The following is a 6,000-nucleotide window of genomic DNA, read 5'->3' on the forward strand; positions in this document are numbered from 1 at the left end:
AACAGAGCCCTGGCGGGGTTCCAGCACCCTTGACCCTTGTGGCTTGAACAAAAAATGGGCACCCTCCCCGCAAGGCAGCCCCGAGCAGGCATCCCATGCCATTTCCCCAGCCGGCTCTAATGAGCTTCCTCATTGTGCTTTCTAATGACAGCTCAGAGCCAAAAGGTGACAGATGTCTCCTAGACCTCCCCATCCCTTTGCCCCCATTGGCGAGGGCCCTGGTGGTGTGGAAGGCCTGAGCTGCCCCTGCTCGGCGAGTAACCAGGGCAGTTTACCCATGAAAGGTCGCTAACAGCGGGGAGAGAAGCAGCGGCAGTACTCATTTTAATAGTTAAATTGCAAGTAATTCTTCACAGTTTCCAAAGCACGTGTGTCTCGTCCTCCTTGAGACGCACTGTGATAATGAGGCTTTCCTCCACTCGTGGGTTCATTCTGTTATGAGGGCAGCCCAACGTGGAAGCGAGACAAAGGAGTTAAGAATCAGGCCGATCTGAATTTGATTCCCAGTTCTTATCTATTACTGTCCGAGTGACAGTTTTATAGACCCCTGAGCCTCAGTTTATTCGCAAAATGGGATAATATAATATACCTGCCCTAGAGGCTTTTTGGGAAAATTAAAGGAAATATATATGTTTTTTGTCTTGGAGTTGGACATAGGGTGAGTTGATAAAAATTATGGATCCCAAATAAAGAATTAATTTCCTGGAAAGAGCAGAGTTAGAATAGGGCAGGTCTAGAAGATGGTGCATTGTGCTTCTGACCTACCTCCTAGGACATTTGTCGGGCACAGGTTGCCCATCAGTTGCTATGCCATGCATGGACTGTAGCAGTAGGCAAGCCACCACCTTATACCACAGGGTCTTAGAATTGATAATCCCCATGTACCCTAACTCCAAGTCAGTCGTCTGCATCAACACAGAGGCAGAGGAGAGATCATATCCCCTCAGTGGAAGAAGAAATAGTTTATTGGAGATGGTGGAAGAGATTTATTGAGATCAATTTTCAAAATGTCAGCAGATGGAGGCTGGGTGAGAGGAAGGAGGTAGCAATACCAGAAGAGGCAAGAACTTTAACAGAGGCACTGAATGTGGAGGAGGGAAATAGTCCACTTTTTCAAGACCTTGTGATACGTAGAGGATGTCATGGTCCTCGCTGCAGTGACCGGAAACTTGTGATCCCCATAAAGAGACTGAATAGGAGAGAGCAGAGTGAGCCCTCAAGTCAGCATCAGAGTGCAGCATCCTGGTCTAGTTTATATAGAGACATTTAACCCCTTTTCTCCAAGATAGAGCAGTGTTCACCTTTTTTTCTGCATTCATGCATTCTTTATTATCCCTGGCAAATCCACTCTGAGAGGCTTTCCAAACAGCAAGGACTTTCTGGAGCTAAAATCAACATCTTGCTCTTGAAGAATCTCCTTTGAAAACATGTCTGACGTGTGTACACCAAAGGGGAGTTGGGGGCCTCAGGGCTGTGGAAAGGAATAGGTAAGGAGGATTTGGGGGAATTCACAGAAATGCTCTAAAATAGGGAAGGAGCAAAAAGAATATCTAGGTGTGTTGGAGCACCAAACTGTCATGTCTTCAGATAAGACTCAAGTCTCTTGAGGTGTTGAAGAGCCAGACCCATCCAGTGGTACTTCCCATACTGGAGGAAAAAGAAAAATATTCTCTTGTAGAGAAAAATATTCTCAAGGACTTTAATGTCAAATTAGTTTTATTTCAATGGTACTTAAATTTAAATTTATGTAAACATCAAACTGAATATACATTCTCAACCCTTGGAAATCTTACGTTAATTGTAAAATCAAAATAAATTTGGAAGTTAAATTAAAAAAATTTAAAACCTCGGGGCGCCTGGGTGACTCCGTGGGTTGGGCCTCTGCCTTCGGCTCGGGTCGTGATCTCAGTGTCCTGGGATCGAGACCCGCATGGGGCTCTCTGCTCAGTGGGGAGCCTGCTTCCTCCTCTCTCTGCCTGACTCTCTGCCTACTTGTGATCTCTCTCTCTCTCTCAAATAAATACACAAAATCTGTAAAAAAAAAAATTTAAAAACTCACCTTCAAGTGAATCGCATCAGTTTCATACGGTATTGTTGTTGTTTTGCTTAGAACAACTGTCTGCTTACAAAGCGAATACCAGGTCTGACTACCGAGTCATACTGCCGATCCTGCTGACTTTAAGGGATCTCTAAACATTATAAAATAACCCAGTGTTTCCGCCGCTTGTCTTTTTTCTCCTGGAAACCCAAGATACAGAAAGCTGAATTAATTACCTTATTGCAGACATGGCAAACTATCATAATTTGTCAGGAGGAGGCCCCTTTCTTGAATTGTTCCATTTTATTATTTTTATTTTATTTTATTCACTCCTTGGCTTCCCTGGGCCCCTCCCATCCCTCTAAGCCCCCACAAGAGTGTGTGTGTGATATGTGTCCCTGGACGTCTGTCTTTCCGTTTGTGGAATGTGCAGTATTGTTTTGTGGTTTGGTTTTAATTTATGTAAATGATGTTGAGCAATTTATTTCATCCTGTTTCTTACCTTTGTCGTTTGTTGCTATGTTTTTAATGAACGACCCACGTTGCTGAGCGGATTTATAAATATTGCATCTAAATGCAGAATGCCGAGCTGTGCATTGGCTGTGTTTTCCTCGGCTCCTTTCCAGGGCTGAACACACCTAGATTGCCTCCCGTTTCCAGCTACCACAAATAAAAATCTGAGCAAATCTCCTCATCCATTCCCATCAAAGTTTCTCTAGAGTGTGTCTTTGGGTGTGGGACTGCTGGTTACAATATACGGATACATAGATACCTTTGGTAAGGTTGTTCTCCACAGTCGCTAGGACAGGCCCAACAGTGACACTGTTTTCCTCTTCTCATTCTCTCACCAAGACCTGATAGTGTCTGTCTTTAACATGTTTGCCTCTTGGATAGGTGTAACGTATTATACAATTTTTAAAAAAGATTTTGTTTGAGACAGAAAGAGAAAGAGAGAGAGAGAGGGAGGGAGGGAGAGGGAAGGAGAAGGAGAAGCAGACACCCTGCTGAGTAGAGAGCTCAATGTGGGGCTCGATCCCAGGACCCTGGGATCACGATTTGAGCTGAAGGCAGATGCTTAACTGACTGAGCCATGCAGGTGCCCTTATACCTTGTTTTAATTTGCATTTTTTCCTATTAGTAAGTAAGTTGACCACCTCTTTAATATTTATTAACCAGTTTGTTTTTCTCTGCTATGAATTTTCTACCCATAGTTTTTGCCCACTTTTCTATGAGGTTTCCTTTCTTGTGGATTTGTAGGATTCTTTTATATTGTATTATCAATTTCTAAATTTTTTTTTAATACATTGAGACATCATCTCCAAGTTTGTGACCTATCCATTAACTCTGTGAGTTTTGTCTATGTGGTCACCACTGAATAGAAATCTTTCATTTTATGGTAGTTAAAGCTATTAATTTTTACTTTGTTGCTTGTGCTTTTTAAATCTTATTTAAAAAAAAAAAAAAAAACTGTGTTCCTGGGTGCCTGGGTGGCTCAGTAGGTTAAGTCTCTGCCTTCAGCTCAGGTCATGATCTCAGGGTCTTGGGATCGAGCCCCTTATCGGGCTCTCTGCTCAGCGGGGAGCCTGCTTCTTCCTCTCTCTCTGCCTGCCTCTCTGCCTACTTGTGATCTCTGTCTGTCAAATAAATAAATAAAAGTCTTTAAAAAATAAAAATTAAATTAAAATAAAAAATGTGTTCCCAAATCAAAGTGACAATTATATTCTCACGTTTTTTAATCTATTAGCTTAAAGGTATGAGGTTTGCTCTGGGTTTTTAGAATATCATCTTTATCAGGTGAAGAAAGTTCTGTTCTCAGATTTTGAAAGTTATTTCTAGATAGGTTTATACTTCATTAAAGTACCTTTTCTGAATATAGTGAAACAATAATGTAATCACCCTATGAATATAGTATTTAGAATAAATTTCGGATGTTAAAATATCCTTTCTTTCCTGGCATTGATCTTATTTGGCTGTAATCTTTTAATTGTTTCAATTCACTACTGTTTCAGTGAGTTAATATTTTAACTACAATTTTTTTGTTTCCATGAGCAGAAGTGAGAGGAACCTGTGATTTTTGTTCTTGCCTTATCCGTATCCAGACTTATTAGAAACGAGGTGAGGAAGGGGCAGTAATGAGATGAGGGATGGGTTAGTAATGGGGTAGGAGAGGGGTTAGTAATGAGATGGGGGAGGGGAAGTAAGGAGGTGGGTAAGTGTTAGTAACAAGTAGGGGAGGGGCAGGGTAGTTGCTGTGTTCTTGCTGTTAGTTTCTTACTAGGCTCTGTCCATTAATCCAGCTCAACTTGTTGCCAAGGTTATTGTAAACAAGAACACAAACACAGACGCTGTGGTGCCATCAAAGTACTCCCTTATGAGGGGGCAGATTCCATAATCCAGATTTTATGATTTCCTCGATTAACATGTGTTAAGATTATAAAAAGTTCGTATTGAGGGACGCCTGGGTGGCTCAGTTGGTTGGACGACTGCCTTCAGCTCAGGGCGTGATCCTGGAGTCCCGGGATCGAGTCCCACATCGGTCTCCCAGCTCCATGGGGAGTCTGCTTCGCTCTCTGACCTTCTCCTCGCTCATGCTCTCTCTCACTGTCTCTCTCTCTCGAATAAATAAATAAAAAATCTTTAAAAAAAAAAAGTTCGTATTGAAAAGAAATAAAGCAAAGCATCTAAGCAGGCAGAGAAATCCTTCAAAACAGTGCTTCTCAAACTGAGATCAACAGACCCTTAGGGACTTTGAAAATTTTGTGCTTTCATTTCGATATCAATTTTTATTTTTCTTTCTTTTTCTTGTGGTTGAAGTCTAGCTAATACACGACGTGGTACCAGCTTCAGGTGCACAATGTGGGGATTGGACAACTCTGTATGTCACACTGTGCCCCCCCACCAAGGGTAGCTGCCATCTGTCACCATACAGTGCTCTCACAGTCCATTCACTGACTGAATTTCTCATTTGGATACCAATCTTTAAGAAGTAGTTAATAGAAACATAATCTGGATTAAGCTGACCTGAAGGCAGAGAGAAAGCATGAGAAAGAGCTTCTCGGGTGGCAGAAACAGCAAGGAAAAAACCCTGAGAAGGAACAGTGGTGGACTCACTCAAGGGAAAGCCGGAGGGAAGGAAGTGAGCCGGGGAACAGGTGGGACCTGACCAGGGGAACACTGGGTTTTTCCTGGGGTGACCAGGAACCCTGGGAGGGCGTCTGGCAGGGAGGAAAATGGCCCAACCATGCTTTATCATCCCTCGGCGATGGGATGGGCTGTTGGTCATGGGGTGACAGTAGCCGTTCCTGCATTGCTCCAGGCAGGAGACAAGGAAGAGAACGGTGACAAGGGGACAGGCAGAGCTGATAAGAACGACCACACATGGGACTTGCACCGGGCGTGAAGGAAAGGGAGAAGGCAAGGATGAACCTGAGGTTTTTGGCCAAGTGACTAGATGATGATGTGTCTACTGAGATGAGAGGACCAAGGGTGGCTCCGGTTCCACCGGCGGGCAGAGAAGCCCTGCTAGTGGCAAAAAGCAGCCTTAAGAAAGGGAAAGACTGTGGTTTTAAGGAAGGGGAAGATTGCTTTGCTGTGGACCAAGACTGATTTCACTGACCTTAAAGGAGAAGGGCCACTGGGCAGGGAGAGTGGAACAGGCAAGTGGGAAAAGGAGCAGCTGATGGGGAGATAGGACTGAGGAGAGAGCTGTCCAAGACAGGAGCGCGCCCTGCTCAGAGATGGAGAGAGAAAGGAGGACAACTTGCAATGGTGGGAACTGAAACTGGGCCATCTCTGTCTTCTGAAGTTGCCAAGCCATCTGCAGCCATCAGGGGCTGGTGTGTGGGTGAGAGGGTCCCTTTGGGTTGTGGGAAACTGACTCAGTTTCTGAGACTGTTCCTATGACTGACTCACATCCCGCCTTTGCTCTGCTCAGCAAAGCAGCTAATTTCTTTAACAAGAGG

Source organism: Neovison vison, chromosome 10 (assembly GCF_020171115.1).
Source record: "Neovison vison isolate M4711 chromosome 10, ASM_NN_V1, whole genome shotgun sequence".
Taxonomy (NCBI): domain Eukaryota; kingdom Metazoa; phylum Chordata; class Mammalia; order Carnivora; family Mustelidae; genus Neogale; species Neogale vison.